Consider the following 19519-nt stretch of genomic DNA (forward strand, 5'->3'; position numbering starts at 1 on the left):
ATCCAAAATTTACTAAATAGACCCACTCTATCTGACATAGAATGTACTTATACCATCAAGGGAGAAGGAGTGAAAAAGCGCCTTTGGGGAGGCATCCCACTTAGACATTAGCTTGCTTCCTAATTCTCAATCACCCAGATGCTTTCTCATCATAAACTCTCGGTCCCAGTTTAGGACATCTCCCTGGTCTGGAATCTCAAATCTTCTCCTGAAGAATTTCCACCTCTCCCCAAATGGGATAAGTCCCATACCATTGTCTTGCGTCTTGTGAACTTTGATGCCTCAAGTCTCAGTCTGAGTTTAATGCTCATTTTTCTCTGCTTCAGTTTCTGCTTTCCCCAAAAAAGAGTGGACTTTGATCCCAGCACAGGAAAAGAATAGGTGCCAAGACTCCATATCAATCTTTCTACGAATAACAGCTGCAACACATTTCCTCCTTAACTATCTAAAGGAAAACAAACCACCCCCAACACCAAGTATATTAGTTTCCAAGGGTTTCCATGACAAATTACCACAAACTTGAAAGTTTAAAACAACAGAAATTTATTGTCTCACAGTTCTGGAGGTAAAAGTCCAAAATTAAGGTGTCAGCAGGGCCATGCTCTCTCTGAAAGCTCTAGGGGAGGATCTTGCCTCTTCCTAGGTTCTGGTGATTGCAATCTTTGGCATTCCTTGGCTTGTAGATGAATCACTCCAATTTCTGCCTCCATAGTCACGTGCTGTTCTCCTGTGTCTGTGTCCTACTTTCCCTCTTCTTATAAGGACACCAGCTACTTGATTAGGGCCCAGCCTAATCCAGTACAACCTCACCTTAACTTGAAAATATCTGCGAAGACTCTACTTCCAAATAAAGTCACATTTACAGATCCTGGGGGAAAGGACTTGAACATCTTTTTGGGGACACAATTCAACCCATCACAACATCAACTATTAATTTGCTTCCATAGACAATATAATCTAGTTTACCTGAGGAGACTATGTTTCTGCTATCAACATGGCTTGGACCCAACACTCAGCATAACACTCAAAATAATAACCCTGATTGATGGTGCTAAAAAATGTACTCTTTTTACAGGCCTTGAACTACTTTTTGTTTCTTTGTTTCTAACTGTCTAGTTCTCTAGAGCTTCTGTTTGCAACCCCTTGGATAGAGTCCAGTTTTGTAGGCCTGGAACCACTCACAGTTTTAAGGTGGCTATGAACATATCTGAAATGTCCTCTTTTGCACTATTCTTTAAATTTAACTCTCAAAGAATAAATTTTATTTCAAACTTCTCAAAGGAAGTTATCTCATAATATAACTGCCACACACTGACCACATGAGCTTTGTGTTGCTTTCCAGACTAATATATAATGGTTCAGTGGTGGAGGTTAATAGAGATGCAGATTCTACTAAATTATGGAACAAATTTCTGACCATTAAAGTAATCTGTAAGTGGAATGGGGACCAGTCTAAAGTAGTGAGTAGTCTGTCCCCACAGGTGTTTATTCAGAGGATCAATAGTGCTGTATCAAAGACCAGAGATTAGAGAGTCCGCAGTGATCAGCACACAGAAAGTGCTCAATAAATAAGAGCTGAAGGAATGACAGAGAGAGGTTCCTCTGAGGTCTCACTTGAATCCGAGATTCTGTAATTTTACAAGAAGTGCATTTAGAAGAACGTCATTTAGTATCTCTAACATTTTAGGCACTTAGTATTTTTATTAATATTATTACTACCAACAATAATAGCTGCCAACAATTGAAAATTCCTATTTCTAAGGCTGACGCTATGTGCCTTTGTGTTGTCTCATGTCAATATGAGGTAAGCATTAGCATTCCCACTTTACTGGTGCGGAAAGTGAGACTCACCCTATTTACATGACATATGTATCACACAGCTAATAAAATACAAAATCAAGATTCAATCCAAATCTGCCTGGCTCTGAAGTCACCCATTATCACCCATTATACCATTCCCAAGAACAAAATGGCTGATTACCTTTCAGAGAGAAAATACCAAATGGATAAAAATTTTCAAGTAAAGGCAGAGCTGTAGATGTCCTCAAAGATATATATTTTCCACTTGAATCAAGGAGGTATTATTGCTCTGCCTTGGTGAGGTCCTATGAAGAAAAGAGACCACAAGCCTAGATCAGAAGGGAATTTCACCTCTGCTGAGCTCCATCTTTGGGAACAAAAGCCAAGAGAAAACCCTACTGAGGCTTCCAGCTGCCATTTTCAAGGGAGTTTGGAACTATGGACCAGATTACTATTAGGAGAATTTGCAAACTTTGAAACTTTCTTAAGTGTATTTATTTTGTGAAATGCTTTTTTCCAAAATAATTAGTTGAAAACCCAAAGAGAGAAGAGAACCTGGATGCTTGTCTTCGGCACAGTGAAGAAAAGGGGAGTTACTCTTTTCAACAACAGGCCACGAGTGAGGAAGAACTTTAATGACACTTTGCAGTGGAAGCATCTAAAAGAGAAAAACCTAAGTTAAGTGGCCAAGCCCTGTAGCAAAAAAAGAAATGAGACCTCAGTGACTGGGAGCTGGCTGGGGCCTATCTCAATAAGCACTAGAACACTTCACTGTCTCTCCTGGGACACAGAGATGACAGACCATAGGACAGGCACTAAGCATTGCACTATACAAGTCGTTCTCAAAATGTGGTTCCCAGGCCAGTACATCATCTTCACCTGGGAACTCATTTGATATGCAAATGCTGCAGCCCCATTCCTGACCTACTGAATCAAAAACTATGGGGATGAAGACCAGCAATCCGTATTTTAACAAGCCTCCATTCTGATAGATGCTAAAGTTCGCAAACCATTGCACAAGGGACTAGGATTTGGCTCATTATAGCATTTCACCTCAGGAGGTACTGTTCCCCTGATGCAAGGTGAAAACAAAAACAAGCTGATTAGAAAGTAACTGTGCTGGGAAAGCTAGAGAAAATAATTCATTTCTTCAATATTCACCAACAGAAAATATCACAAAGGAAGCAAGGCAAATAATCCATTGAATGATCACGAGTCATCACTCTCAGTAGCATCTATCTTCTATGTCTACTGCTGTACAATCCACATTTGTTTGCTGACAGTTTTCCTTGTTAACTAAAACCAAGAATACTCACTATAAATGATATAAAAATAGGGCTTAAAATTAGTGAAACTTACCGTTATCAGTCAGCAATGAATTTGGCTGAAAACAACATATGTCTAAGATAAACACATATTATTCATTCCAGTCAGGCACTTAAAAAAAATTAAAAGAGAAAGAAAAAAATCCAGAATCTGTTTATCAATGGAATGCAAGGCACTGATGTCCTAAAACGAAAGGTTCACTATTCAAATATACTCATGAACTTGTTTAACATGTGACAAATCTTACTATCCTTAAAACGTGGTCAACATTGTACATTCTAATGAATTGGAAAAATGAAGAAAAAACAGTATAAAAGATAATGCCCAAACCCATCTGAAACCATAATGTTTTGATTCCCAGATCTCAATACATGAATTTTTAAATTCACATTTCTCATAAAAAAAACCAACATCCTTCTCACTATATCATATAGAATCTATTTTCAAACTTTTTCTTTTCTTCAGAGATTGAGTACGATCAAAACAGGAAGAAATATTTCAAAACAAACCTTTTTATTGAAGAAAAAGAAATGCAAGGCGTCTCCCCATCAGCGGAAAAGAAGCCTAGGAGGTGGCATGAAGAAAGGCAGCTAAGCCATAGATACAAGCTGAATCCCGGCTGCAGAACTTTATAGAAATGGCAACGACGCTGGAGCGATGCCAGGACTCCTCAGCGAGAGAGACTGGGCACATGAGTCACGTAGGTTTACACAGCGAAAGGGAAGGGGAAGCAGTCCTGGAACTCCATCAGCCATAGGTACGGTAGGTGACAGCAGATGTTTCTCATCTTCAAGTGCTTAAGATTTTTCTTTATTAAAACAATGATAATCCAGAGAAGATACTGATGTTGAGGGGGTAGATGGGGGGAAAACACAAGAACAGCAAATTGTTTCAATTTAGTTCATACAGTTCTCTTTCCAACCTTGCTGTATTCAGAGACACCTAATTATATCACCATATGCTTTGAAAAGAACATTTTTTCACTGCATCTCAAACAAGCATATGGTGAAATATTTTTTGTGTTATTTTTTAAATGAAGAATTGATGTAGTATATAATACTTCTAATATATAAGGAGCTTGAAGACCTGTGAGATATGACATCAGAATAGATGGATTAATAATTTTCTTGACATATTTTTGCATGTTCGATTAATTAATGGGTGTCTTGAGACTATGTCATTTTACATCAAAATTTGAATGTACATGGGTTAATTTAGTAATGGATATCATTTTAATTGGATTCAAAATTGGGGTATATGTCTCTGAGGATCTTAACTGGTCAAAGTAGTCAAAAGTATTAATTAAAGCACTTCAGAATATTAACTTATTTTCTGAATGCCTTATGGTCCTCCTGAGTTCACAGATTCATGAAAGTTTTCCTCTCAGCACGACCTCATGCCCACACATTTGGGTGATATAGAAGATTAGTCAAATGTAAAATTATGCAAAAAAGTTTTAAAAAATTTATCATAGGCCTTCTGTTACTGATTTTTAAATTAGTTTACTGAAAATGCACTTGTAGTATCTAGGAAAAATTCAACTGTGTGTTCTTGGATGCCTAGATCTACCATCTATCAAATGGGAATGCATCAGCCAGTGTTATCAAATTAAGCCATTTAAACAATGATTTTTGTCAATCTGTTTTAGAAATATGTATGTCAAAATACATGCCAAGCAGGTTGGAGGTCAGAAAACAAGAGAATTAGTTGTGGCTCCTCCATTCACTATGTTTGCAACCCTGGCCAAGGTAACCTGTCTTTTTGTGTTGGGTGCCCTTATCTGTAAAATGATGCTGCACTCTAATACTGCCGTCGTCCACTGAAGTCTGGGTCTACAAAACCTGCAGAGAGAAGAGACCATGTCTATTTGCTAACTTTGATGTGCTTATTGAGATACCTGCCAATCACTCAAAGACACCAAATACCAGGTATTGCACACCCTGCAGTTTACAGACGTGAGGTTTGAAGAAATTATGTCACAATTTCAGGCCTAACAATGAGCTGGCTTCTGCTCCAATGTATCTCAGTGGATCCCAATATATTCCCAGATACCTCCTGTGGTAAGGAAAATGGTCCAGGAATACCTTCTAGGCAACAGGCAAGGGAACATGGGCCCATTACCTTCTCATCATGAGTCCTGCTCCCTGAGAAAATAAAGCATAGTCCTTTATGCACATCATCCTGTGTTTTATTTTCTTGCTTTGTGTGGGTAAGTAAAGACTCTCAAGTGTTATCTGGAACCAGAGGGAGGCAAAGCCTCATGAGTACTTGATGTGGCCTACAAGGCCTGCATGATTTCGCCACCTGTCTACCTCTAACTTCACCTATCTTGGCTGGCGTGGGGCTCCTGCTTACCCTCCATGCTCCAGTTAGAGTGGCCATCTTGCCTCCTGCCTCAGGGCCCCGGCACCTGCAGCTTGCTCTGGAAGGGTCCAGTTGCATGTCCCATAGGCCCACACAGTCTTAATCTGGTAACTCATCAGATCTCTGTTAAAGTATCAATTTCTCAGACAAACATTTCTATGACCCCCAGTCTAGATCAGGTTTGTTTATGATGAACTCTAAAGGACTGTGATCCTTTCCTTCACTTACCCACATTTGTAATTATGCATTCAGTGATGGCATTATTTCAATCATGTCTGTCTCTCCAACCCAATGGTAACATCCGTGAGAGTGTGTACTTTGAGCCTTTCCCTCACCAGTTCGAGCACTCAAGTTCATAGTTGCAAGCAACAGAAAATAATTCTGGCTGATATACAAGACAATATAAATAGGAGTTAAAAGCCTATGACTGGCACCACACTGCCTGGGTTTGAATCCTGACTCTGCCACTTACTATCTCTGTGGCCTTGGACAGCTTCCTTAATCTCTCTGTGCCTCAGCTTTCTCACGTGTAAATGGGGATAATAAGAGGATCTTCTATTAGAATTGTAAAGAGGATTGAATGAGTTCATTCATGTAAAGCACTTAGTAAGAACAGAACAAAGCAAATGCTAAGCATCCAATAAGTTTTAGCTATTATTACAGGCATGGATCATATAACGACATTTCAGTGAACGACAGACCACATATACACGGTGGTACCATGTAGCCTAGGTGTGTAGTAGGCTATACCATGTAGGTTTGTGAAAGTACACTCTATGATGTTCCCATGACAACAAAATCACATAACACTTTTCTCAGAACATATCCCTGCAGTTAAGCGGCATATGACCGTATTTAAGCAGAAAATAAATTTATTACTATTTTAAAGGTTATTAATATTATAATAATGAAATATTATTAAAACGTTATTAGATAATATTCTATGATTCTGGGAAAGGGAAAATTATAGGGATAAATAATAGATTAGAGTTTGGGGTGAATGAGGGGTGACTACAAAGGAGCGGCACGAGACAAGTTGAGGCATGATGGAACTGTTCTATATCATGACTATGGTGGTGGGTATATGACTTAATATATTGTCAAAATCCATAGAACTGTGAGTGAATCCACAAAGAGTGAATTTATTGTATGTAGATTTAAAAAATGAAAGGTTACTTGATAACTCATATAATCATTGAAATGTTGGAGAACTAGGCCTACACACTGAGCAGGAATACAGAAGCACAGTTAACATCGAGGACCACAGTCCAAAGCATTTCAGTGGGGACAAGGCACCACCACTGCTGGATGCTGAATGCCCGACACCACATCACTGCCATCATCCATGGCACAGAACATGCAAAGCTGCCATTGGCCTTCCCTGCTCCTGCTGTCCCTACTGCCCCTGGAGGCTGAATATTGACACTGCCATGGCAACCACCTGCCAGCAGAGAGGATTTTCTGCCCCTACTTCTTAGGCCACTAGCTACCCATTCAAAGTCTAAGGTGGGTGCAAAAGATGAGCCAAGCCCAGATCACATACACATATCTTGGCTACAAGGGAGGCTGGATAAATGGGTGTGTCAGCTTTACAATTACAGGGAAATGCTGCCCCCAACAACATTAATAAGATGGAAAAGTATCCTGAACATAGGGATGGGTTCAGATGATGGGAATCAAAAAATAAAAATTAATACAAAATAAACATATCAATAGTAGTTTTCAATAAATACTTGTTGAATCAGATTTACAGCAGAGAGCTGAAATTAGGCCTTTCAGAAAATGGGTTCTTAATAACAAATAACTTTAATGGTAGCTAATTATTCCCGTCCAATTTAAATATAAACTAGCATTTAACAAGAAGTAGTATGTTATAGTGGAAAGAAAACTGACCAAGGCATCCATAGATCTTGAATTCATGGACAAATGCCTTGACTTCCTTAAGGCTTTACTCCTATGTCTATCAAAGAAGCCCCATACAGGGTGTTGTGAGAGTGAAATGAGGGGGAAATTAAGAGTTTTAAAAATTCCAAAATCTGTTATATAAATGGAAGTTACAGAATACTGAGACTTTTAAATGATTTAAATCTCTATGTGCTGAAATGGTAAGATCTCCAAGATATATTTGCTGGAGAAGAAATTGCTATCCTGCTGCCTCATATTTCCATGTCAGCCCATGGGAGACAGCATACTCCCACCTACGTTCCCAGGCCTTCTCTCCAGCCACTTCCCAGCTACTCTTCTGCCTCCTATGAGAGGAGGAATTGCTGGTGTCATTAGCCTCTTCTCAGATCAAATTTTACTAGTAGCCGGGCTACTATTCCTTAAAGGCAAGATTAGGTTCCACCGAGTCTCAATCGCTTCCTGTTCCTGTGCTGTGGCCTCATAGAGCAGAGCATGGCCTCAGAGGCTGGCCAGCCATGCTCACCCACAGGCTGGCTGGGGAACTGGCCTTAGACAGGAAGCGGGGAGCAAGAAGCCCTGCTAGGCCTCTCTCTCATGGACCACTGCCACATCACAGGGAAAACCCTCCTTTTAAAGATACGGGTCACTTGTCCAGCTATTCTATTTTAGCAGTCATTACTTATATTTTGCCCTCAGCAAAGCTGCTCCTTAGTCAAGAGTCCTGGAGAAAAGGTGGGTCAGCGGTGGGATTTAGTACTAAAATGTCACCCAAAACAGCAAATATTTTTTAGTGGAACAAAGAAAAGCCTTAGAACAATCTCTCTGTTATAATTCTGTTTCATCAAAATAAAAATGTTCCCAAATTATGTGTATGTTCTTATATGACAATGAAAATAATTTTTTAAAAGGTTAGAAACGATGCAAACCAGCCTCTAACTGTGCCTGCCGTTTGGAAGGAGAATGGGACAGTGCGAGTTACAGGGGGGAAATGTGAAGAGAGAGAGTGAGTTTTTCCTCTGTGTAGTTCTGCATATCGTTTGAATTTTTACAATGAGTATGTATTCATATATTATGTGTGAGTGCTTTTTTTTTTTTTTTTAATTTTTTATTTATTTATTTTTTTCCCCCAAAGCCCCAGTAGATAGCCGTATGTTGTAGCTGCACGTCCTTCTAGTTGCTGTATGTGGGACACGGCCTCAGCATGGCTGGAGAAGCAGTGCGTCGGTGCACGCCCGGGATCCGAACCCCGGCCGCCAGCAGCGGAGCGCCAGCACTTAACCGCTAAGCCATGGGGCCGGCCCTGTGTGAGTGCTTTTAAAGATAAAGTTTACTAGTTTTTAATACATAGAAAAATAACTTGCTGAATATCAGAACTCTAGGGAACAACAAACCTCATACACAAAAGACTTCCTTAAGCAAATGTATGGCCTTACCTAAAACAAAATCTCCCCTTTCCTCCAAAAAATCTACAAGAACTATGAGAATTTGTGAAAAAAAAGTCACTAAAAGAAGATGATAAAAAATATAATACAAAATAATTCCTATTTTAAGTTTTACTCTTGGTTTGCTTGCCTTTTGTCACCTCTGGGCCTTTCTTAGAACTAGACTATTAAACAACAGGTATTTTGAGGGATGGATGAAGGATTATGAATTCTCTGAGAACAAAAGAGAGGATCAGTTTGCCAAAGCAGGAACTGATGTTTGTCTTCTGAAGTCAGGTGATATTATCACCTGATATTATCAGGTGATATGATACATCATACATACATATCATATATGTATATCATATCATATATACATATATCATACATACGATACATACATATTATACATATACAATATGTGTATCATACATATCATATCATACATACACACCTAGACATATAGCACACATACATACAATGTGTATTAACACAATTCACGCAAAATATATATTACCGAGCTTCCTAAAAACAAGAGCCATGATTTAGCCATCTTTGTGTCAGAGTACCCAGTGCAATAACCTGACACCTTGTCGTCAACACAAATGTTCTGAACTACATAACAAGATTTTTGCTACCACTGATTGAAGACTATGCTGGCCACTTAAATACATTCCCATTTAACCTACAACTTACTAGGTAGGTATTATGGCCTGAATTATGTTCCCTCAAAAGTCATATACTGAAGTCCTACCCTCTAGTACCTCAGACTGTAACTCTATTTGGAGATAGCATCTTTAAAGGTAAAAATTAGGTCATGTGGGTGGGCCCTAATCCAATATGACTGGTGTCCTTATAAGAAGAGGAGATTAGAACACAGACACACACAGAAGCAACACCAGTGAAGACACTGGAGGACAACGGCCATCTACAAGCCAAGGAAAGAGGCCTTACTCAGACTTCCAGCCTCCAGAATTGTGAAGAAAATAAATTTCTGTTGTTTAAGCCACCCAGTCTGTGGTACTTTATAAAGCTGCTAAAGTTATAGCAGCTTTAGCAAACTAATACAATAGGTAAGTTATTTTACCCTATTACCTGATTCTTTTGCGATTTACTCAAGTCCTGGCAGTGTACCCCAATGGACTTGTAATGGTAACAGTACCCTCTTCTTTCTAAGGGCCTCTATTCCATGGAGTCCTGATGGGTCTGCCAAACAAAGGGTGAGCACATGATCAAGACTATGACATCCTAAGATTCCTTCCCACTACAGTTGGTCCAGGGGAGACTTCTGGCCCAAGGTATCAATCAGCCTCTCTCTTAGGATCTGAAACTTGAGTAGAGTCACACAGGATAGAAGGAATTTGGAGCTGAGGCATTTCAAGTCTAGTGCCTAAGAGATTCTCCATGAGTTCTCACCAGAGAGATCTCTGGCGCCACTCTGGTTGTTGACCTTCCCAAGGCCTTGAATTTTCAACTCTTCCTCTGCTTCTGAACCAATTCATTCCATTTTTTGGCCTGAGCTCACTAGAAACAGTCTTTGTTTCTTGAAGCCAAAAACACCTCAGTGATACACACATTTTTTGTACAACCAAGTCCTTCACATGACAGTCTCTTAATAAGTGAGTGAGTTATATATTCTTGGGCCCCTTGAGGAAAAAAGTATGAAAATGCCTTGCAAAATAAAACTCTCCATCACACCTATCCAATGTAGGTAGGTGATAATGCCATTTCACAGACGAAAAAGGTCAAAGAACAGATGCTAACGTATAAACAGACTCTTGCAACACATCAAACAGCACTTACTAAGAAAATTAGGGGCAAGAGAAAACAGTACATGGAAAATTCAAATTGCAGAAGTATAGAACTTGCTCAGTAAGCAGGTTGGAGTTTGTACCTGCAGTGCCCTGTGACTCAGAGTTAACAAGGAGCTGAGAGGGACTGAGTGCAGGAGTTTTGCAACGATACCTTTGCCCTACTGAACTCTCACACCCCAAACCAGATGGTTTCCACAGAGAGAATCTACCGCATTACCCATGAGACTTAGTATCAGGACTTGGTAAAACAGTTTTAAAATCACTTTCAATAGTAGTGTTTCCTGATATCCCTATACAAATAATATGCAAAGAAGTTCTATTTGCCAAAACAGTGATTTCCCAAAATGGAAATTACTTATTCTGCATTTATTATTTATATCACTCGCACTTTGTTAGCATAAAGTTTATAAAAAATATATTCTCCCAATCCGATCATTCACAATTTAAAGATTGCCTAGAGCCAGATAATACAATTAAACCTCTGAATTAACATAACCTTTTTCTGCTTAAATTTTAAAACATCAATACAGCTTTCATTTACTTTTCCATCCCCTTTCTATATTAGAAATTAAATTTCATTAACTTTTTTCTAACACCTGGGAGATTTTACCTTGAGGTTTCTGCTTTTCTTTACCCATCACAGAACTGCTACAATAGTTTTCAAAAATTTTAATAAGCCACAATCTAAACTGATTTGGTCATTCATGAAACTGGTATCATTCACACTGCCAGCTTGCTACCTTAATTAGTAAGTATTAGAAATGACCTTTTACATTCCAGCGAAGTAAATCACCTCCTGAGGTAGGTTAACTAATGGGATCAGCAGGTAAGCCTTATCATGTCCTATGACTAAGAAGTTTGCAGCCATCCCCATTGCCTGCCGCAGACCTAATACTTATTTCGCCCAACTACAAATCTACAAATCAAAATCTCCCACCCTCCCTCAATTTCTGAATGTTTCCATTTCAATGTTCTGGATCAATCAATCCCAGTTCAACATATTAGCTCCCAAATAGAGACAAACACAGGAAGAGAAAATGGTTATGACTAACAAGGTGCCAAAAGTCTCCATAGTGCTTTCCTCCGTTACATAACAGTAACATGGCCCCCAAATTCCCACCCTAATAACCAAAAAAGAAGTTTAGGCCTGGTCTCCCCACATCAACTGTTCAAACACACACAGCTGCTGTGGTAAATTAGCACATGCATAACCATTAACATGGTAGGGGGTCGTGTGCTAGCGATGAAAACCCCAAGCAATAAGTAGCATAGACCCAGACATTTAGCTCCGACGTGATCCAGTCATCAGTAGAATTACAGATTTAAAGACAGGAGTGAAAGAACGAGATGGCATAACAAGGAAATTACGATCTGGAAGGAGATAAGGAAAAGTCTGTGCAATAAGGTGAATTGCTTCAATGAGAATGGCAGGGGCAGATCCACATTTGTCTGGTATGCAGATTTACAAAAAAAAATTGGTACAAAAGCGAATATTTATTTAGAATGAGAAAAGAAATAACGAATTATTCATGTTTAAAAGCTGACATATCTGATAGACTTTTTACAACTGTTTTCTACATTTTTTATCTGCATACTCTTTGACCACCTCTTCAAATGACAATGTCATTTTCTATAGAGAGAATAGAAAAGTAATTCAGTCTTTCTTCTAGCGTCGTTGGCCAATTTGTTTTTTATTACCGATAGATTCTAAAAATTTCTTTTAATTCACAATGCCTGATATGTAATGTCAAGTAAATTTTTAGGATTGTTTTTCAAATTCGACAAAACCTCTTATTAAGTTTCTTTCATATATGACTAGTGTCTGGTTCTATACATTTCAAACCTTGTTTCTCTCCCTGCCTACACACCTTCAGTGCCAAGAACACGTTCACATCAAATATGCTCCCTGGTCTTGCACCTTCAAATCCAGCTGCCACTGTAGGAAGCAGTTCCTACATGGGGACAGTAGCTCTGGTTGTGAAACCACGTGCTAAACGTAGAACACACATCAGCAGCTTTGTCTTTTTATAACATTTCTCTGCAACCAAATCGAGAGATACAGAAGCATTCAGAGCATCAGGCAAATCTACACCCACTTTTAATTGTATGTTAAATGGAGTAAATCACATGAATTTGCCGATAATTTCCTTCTCACCAGAGCAATTGCTTCTTGTGATTTGGCTTTCCTCCAGGCCTTTTTAGATAGCAGTGCTGACCAAATTATCCTATTATTCAGAAAACTCAATGAAACATTAGATCATATTTATTTTCAATAATTAAATTCATACCCAGCTGCTGAACAAGAAAAGATTTCCTTCGAATGCAAACCAAAATCAGTTTTAAAAAGACATTGCTCACAAAGAGTGCATGTAATGAACCAGAAGATCCTACATTTAAGCTACACATAGCAATGCAGGCAACTACGGAGGCATTAATTTGCAGGCGTTCGGGGGAAGTCCCACCATTCATGTTATTTCATTCTTATAAAATGCAATGTTCTTATCACAAACTAAGCAGTTTACTAAAGAATTGATAACGGTTCCCAAAGTGCCTAATATAGAAGCTAGATTTAAAACCATGAAATAAAAACATATTTTCATAGAGTTAATTGAAAGCATCTATTCACACTATTCTTAGGATAGCTATGAAGTTTCTGATTTATGTCACAACTTTACAAAATTAAAAAGCTATATGGGTTTTTTACTCTAATTTAATACTTTACTAAAACATGGAGAACTAAAAATACTTCTTTATCACTCATTTGGTTCTTTAGGAAATTCCTATAAAAAAAGTTTAGGAGTTCAAGACAAAATAAATATGTTTTAAAATTCACTTTGATTACAAATAATAGTAAAACGTTACTTAAAGCCCCCTGTTCTTAATCTTGAATGCATATTAGAATAACCTGGGGAGCTTTTAAAACTCCTACTGCCCAGACCACACCTCAAACAAATTAATTAGAATTTCTGCATGTAAGACTCAGGCATCAGTATTTTTAAAGAACCCAAGTGATTCTGACGTGTTAAAAGTTGAGAACAATTGCTTTACAGGTATTCGTAATCAGCTGGCAGGCAAGAACAGACAAGAATATATTTAAGAATATCTGCTATGACTTAATTCAGAGGCAAAAGTTGTACAAAGTACCAAAACCATTCCCAGCATCTCCAGATGGCAAGAGGTCCTCAAAGTAAGAAGAAAATTCAGGTTAAAGACTGTTTCAAGGATGTAGCTATAAGACCTTTTCCTAAGACTTCAGAAAAATTGATCCTCTCTACTAGACAAATAAGCTTTATGACTAATATGGGCTTTGTCTCACAGGATTTATAGAAAGCCCACAAAACTTTATGAAAATTGTACTAACAGAAACACCACTGGCTTAGACTAAAGGGGACAAGGAAGAAGAGCATATGGTGTCACCAATGTTCTACAGAGGTAGAAAACAGGTTTCGTCTGCCCAACTTCCACACGGACCATGGAAAAGAAAGACTGATACAGAGGGCAGAACCAAAGATCCCAGAGGGTAGAGCCAAGAGCACAGAGACTTATACCCAGGGACCAGAACTGGGCCTGATCAAGGAGCTGGCCACTCGTGCCCAGATAGATTTCAGAATTGCTATTTGTCAGGGTACCCATTTCCTATTGCTGTCATAAAAAATACCACAAACTTAGTGGAGTCAAACAAGACAAATTTACGATCTTACAGTTCTCTAGATCAGAAATCTGGTATGAGTGTCACCAAGATAAACCCAAGGTTTTGGCAGAGTTTCTGGAGGCTCTAAGAGAGAATCTGTTTCCTGCTCATTCTGGTTGTTGGAGAATTCAGTACCTTGAGATTATAGGAACGAGTTTCCTATTTGTGCTGACTGTATATGGGGGGCTATTTCCAGCTTCTAGAGCTCATCACATTCCTTTGCTCACGGCCTCTTTCTCCATCTTCAAAGCCAACAGCAGCCTCTCTCTGACTCACTTTTCTGTCTTCCTCTCCCACTTTTAAGGACTCAGGTACCAAGATTGGGCCCACCTGGCAATCTAGAATAATCTTCCCATCTCAAGTCCTTAATCTTAATCACATCTGCCAGGTCCCTTTTGCCATGTAAGGTAACATACTCACAGGTTCTGGGAATTAGGACACGGATATCTTTGGGAACACCTTTTTACTTCCCATAATCACTAAGTGCTATAAGCCTTCTGTTCTCCTTTTTGATGGGAATGTCTACTGTGGTGATCTATCTCTGTCCTACCAGAGTATGTGGGGAGGAGGGGATGGGTGGGTGGGGGGGCCTGACAATGAGAAAGAGGACGGACAACCAGTCTCTTTAATGCACAGGTTTCAGAGCAACTGGCTCTGACTTCAAGGAGCTGTACCCAAGCAACCACACATGAGGAGCCTCAGCCACACCTGGATCTGATGCAGATGAAGAGCTGACGCTGTAGTAGAAGGACATTTTGTAGGACCTTGGAAGGGGGTGCACATATTTTGCCTGTGGGAGGGATGTAAATCATCTGCAACCAGAAGGCAGACTGTGGTAGATTGAAGATGACTACAATTCTTTACACTCCTCCCACTGAGAGGTGGATCCCCACCCCTTGAATCTTGTGACTGCTTTGACCAACAGAGTATGGCAGAAGTGATGCAATGTGACTTCCCAGGCCGATTATTGTGCCTGTCAGTAACAGAGGGCTCAAAAAACACATGTCAAGCGAGTGAATAAAGAAAGAACCTACCCTCTGTAGAAGTCAGGTCAGAAGATTACTTTAAATATTAATAATTGTATATGGTCACATAACCATTTATTGGAGGCTTACTATGTGCCAGGCAATACGCTAAGTGCTTTTATACATGTATTATAATTGTATTTTATTATAATTATGTGAAATAAAGACTATTATCTGCACTTCGTAGATGAGAACAGAGATTAAATAATGTGAATATAATCCTTTGGTTAGTAAGTGGCTTAACGGGTATTCAGACCTGAGTCCCTCCAATGCTAGTCTCCTTCCTTTATCTCTTCCTTCTTTCTTTTTTTTCTTTTTAACTTCCTTTTAAGTTTTTCATATAAATGGTCACGTCAACCACAAACAGTGCAAAAGAGCATACAGTGAAAGTGCGCCTCTCTCTCACCTCTGCTCCCATCTCCAGTTTCCCTCCTCAGAGAAAAGCACGCCTACCAGTTTCCCGCCTATCATTCCACATGTGTCCCAGGCACACACAAATATATGTGAGTATCCTTTTTTTACACAAATGGTAGTATTTTTAACACAGTAATTCAACTTTTTCTGATATAACCATGTCTTCAAAATCCTTAAACAATATACTGCATGCCCATGCACACACGAGGTAAAAACTGGTAAATCTCAAAGTAATTTGAGGCAGTCTATTTGTTTAAACAACAAAACATTCATGTGGCCAAAACAAATCAAATATTTTATTCCTCTGGTTTTTTTCAACTAAATCTCTTAAGTATCTGTTCTAGTCCTTGTAACAGTTTAGGATCATCAAGTATTATATTCATTAAGCAAATGAAAAAACTGTGGTGTAACTTAAGTAGTAACATAGAATTTTAATCAAGGTACAGAGACCTATAGAATCTTTAACAAGGATAAATGGCGTAGGTTTAGGTCTGACACTATTTACTGATTTTAACTAACCACTAGGGAAAAAATACGAGAGAGATACAAAGAAAAAATATGGACGTTTTCTACAGAGTTATAAAATATTTCTTCTTGAACATTCTGAACCTATAACTAATTATCATATAGAAAAAATTAAATGGCTACCTCTTACACTGAGTTTGCTTCCACCTATTATTGATGCAAACTAAATTTGAGCAGAAGTTTTCTGAAGAGATAGCAGAAAAGGTTAATTAGTATAAAAGAAAAATATATAAATTTTACAAAAGATGAAAGGAAGATTTTGCAATATGAAAAATTAATTCAATACTTCAAGAATCACTCTCCTGGAATATACATTTATGCTAAAACATATGAGAAAATTATCAAACTGCATCTTTCAGGATACATTTGCCCGATAAATGTCATATAGAATAAAACTATCAATTAATAAAACTGTCTTTCCCTTAGTAGTAAGAAAAAAATGGCCCAAATGTTTGGTTATAAATTTTTCATCACACCTGGGTAGCTTATACATCAAAGTGACACCCTAAATAATGTATATACACGAATAATTCATATTTGTCTTAGTTTCGATTTCCCCTAGAAGCATACTCTGCAATGAGGATTCCAGTACAAGTAGTTGATTTGGGAGGAGATCCCTGGAGACACTGTGGTGGAGTGAGAAGTCAGTGAAGGTGTTTTATCAAGGCAGTTAGCACTGTGGGCAACCAGACTTGATACCCAAGGACTCTGACAGTTGGTGTAGGATACACCCAACCTATGGATGAGGGAGCTGGGGTATTTATCCACTAACTGTCGTTGATGGAGGGCTGCTCCCCAAAGGTGTTGACTTGTGGACACTTCTGACCTGCTGAGAACACAGACAAGGGTGGTCAGACCCAGAGAAAGCCCTCAGACAGTGGCAAGGCCTTTGCACTACAGGGGTAGGACCTGAGGAGATATGGACAGTCTCGGCTATAATATTTTAGACCAGGGGTAGGCAAACGTTTTCTGTAAAAGTCCAGAAAGTAAATATTTTAGGCTTTGTGGGCCATTACAACCTCTATCACAGCTACTCAACTGTGCAGTTGTAGCACAAAAGCAGCCACAGACGATACATAAACAAATGAGCATGGTTGTGTCTCAATAAAACTGTATTTATGGACACTGAAATTTGAATTTCATATAATTTTCATGTGTTATGAAATGTCATTCTTCTTCCGACTTTTTTTTCAACCACTAAAAAATACAAAAACTAGTCCTAGTTTGCAGCCACACAAAAACAAGGGGTAGGCTATATTTGGCCCACTGGCCATAGTCTGCCAATCCCTGTTTTAGACAATGAAGATATTAACCAAACATTTATAAAATCCCATGGAAGATAACAATCAATTGGCAAGAATATCATATGATAATATTTAATAACCAATCTAACACAAAAACTGCCCTAGTGTTTTGAAAATAGTTTATTTCCATTTCGTCTACTGATCTATGCTGGAGTTACTAACGAGTTATTAAGTGAAGTGAACATGTACATGAAAATCCAAGTGATACAAATTATTTCTGACTTGTTTAAAAGCTGATCGAGTTCATCTCATTAACCTGTTCTTTTAAGTCAGTGTAATCTTATAACTGACTGCAAAAAAAAAAAACACATGAATTACTATATCACAAACTTTTTCATCAGTCTTAAGTGCATTGTGCTAATCTGCATATTTAAATTAACTGTGAAGTCTACGTAACGCAATCTAAGTAAACAAGTACAGAATGTCATTTTATAGAAGGGACTTAGGCAAACTGGATGGAAGATGGGGCTAGTCTTGGTTTATGTTTGCATAACAAGCACATAACTTTTCTTTAGATTGTAAATTTATTTGAGATTGATTTATAGGATGGAAGGAAGCAATGTTGTAGATTATGGAAGGGTATAAAGTCTCCTCCTCAAACCACCCCTTTATGCCAACACTATAGCAGGCAAGAGAATCAGAGAACATAAGCGTAAACCTGCCACAGAGAGGGGCCCCATCTGACCTCTCTGATCATCACTCATTTTGAAAACAGTCATTGAACACTAACTATAACTATGCAAAAAGCACCTTGCTAGATGCTGGAGAGAGTGAGACCCTGTCTTATACAAGTCCAAAATTTAGTGGTCAGATCACAACAATTCAACATGGTAAATGCTCAATTAAATGCGTGCACGGTGAAGTGTGGGATCTCAGAAGACAGAGTGACCACCAAGCTTCGCACAGATAAGATGTAAGCTAATTCTTAGCGGATGAGCACAGCATGTCATGCTATGGGAAGGATTTCAGAATTTATCCTGCACACAATGAAGAGATAAAGGTCTGTGAGACAAAGTGTGACAGGAGGTAAGCACAGGCAGCATTAGTGGGATACGGAATCAGAGTGAGACATATCTGGGCTAAAGCTGGCTGGACTTCATGGAGTAGATGTGGGCTGCAGCGGAGCAGTAGTCAGTGGGGACTCAAATTGCAAGCTTGGTGGACTGGGTCTACTGTGTTGACATTGATCTTGATACATTATACAGGAGGAAAAGAAGTCTGGGGAGAAAACAACAATTTGGCTTTGAAAAAAGTGTGTTTAGTTTACCTGCATCGTATCCAGAATACTCATAGTAATAGCAACCTAAGATTATAAGAAATGTCGGGGCTAAAGTGTTACATTTTGGAGTCTCTACTCCATGGAGAGTTGCAGAGAAAACAGAAGAGGCTGAAGACGAAATCCTGGTAGACACAAAAATGTGCCTGTTTGTAAAATGGATATAATTATGCACTTAGAGCAAGCATTCTGAATGCACAGATAGGCTTTAAGAGGTTCTGCCAACAATTATTTGTCGATTCAGCCAAATGATCAAATACTTTCTAGGTACCAAGCCCAGTGCTAGGTCACTGGTTTGCTGCAAAGAACCAGACAGACAAATTTGATGACTAACAGATCTCACAGTCTGCGGAGACAGACATTTAATGAGTAAACAAAGAAATAAAATAGTTCTAGACTGTTCCAAGAACTAGGAAGAAAATGAGTGAAGTGCTGTGATAAAGAGAATAACAAGGAGCTACTTAGAAAATTTTGACTTTTTTTTTTTTTTAATTATGGTTTACCAGGACGAAATTTCTCTGAGGAGGTTTCACTTATGCCTGAGAGAAAAGATGAGAGAAAAGATGGAGCAAGCCTTCCAGGAAGATTATAGCAAGAGCAAAATCCTTGTGTAAAAAAGAGCTTCATCTGTTCTCAAAACTGCCAGAATGCCTG

General features: G+C 38.7%; 1 long non-coding RNA gene across 1 annotated transcript in view; it reads right to left on the reverse strand.

Annotated features, from left to right (window-relative positions):
* Positions 1-551: 551 nt before the first annotated feature.
* The window catches only part of LOC147917340 (uncharacterized), a 35749-nt gene continuing 16781 nt past the window's right edge, over positions 552-19519 (reverse strand). Inside the window, exons 2-4 of the long non-coding RNA XR_015552016.1 lie at positions 3636-3967; positions 1982-2105; positions 552-1628 (exon numbers count right to left, since the gene is read on the reverse strand). This is a non-coding gene — a long non-coding RNA (uncharacterized LOC147917340). The remainder of the gene's footprint in view (positions 1629-1981; positions 2106-3635; positions 3968-19519) is intronic.

Source organism: Ceratotherium simum, chromosome 4 (assembly GCF_057802395.1).
Source record: "Ceratotherium simum simum isolate JZ-2026a chromosome 4, ASM5780239v1, whole genome shotgun sequence".
NCBI classification, from domain to species: Eukaryota; Metazoa; Chordata; class Mammalia; order Perissodactyla; family Rhinocerotidae; genus Ceratotherium; species Ceratotherium simum.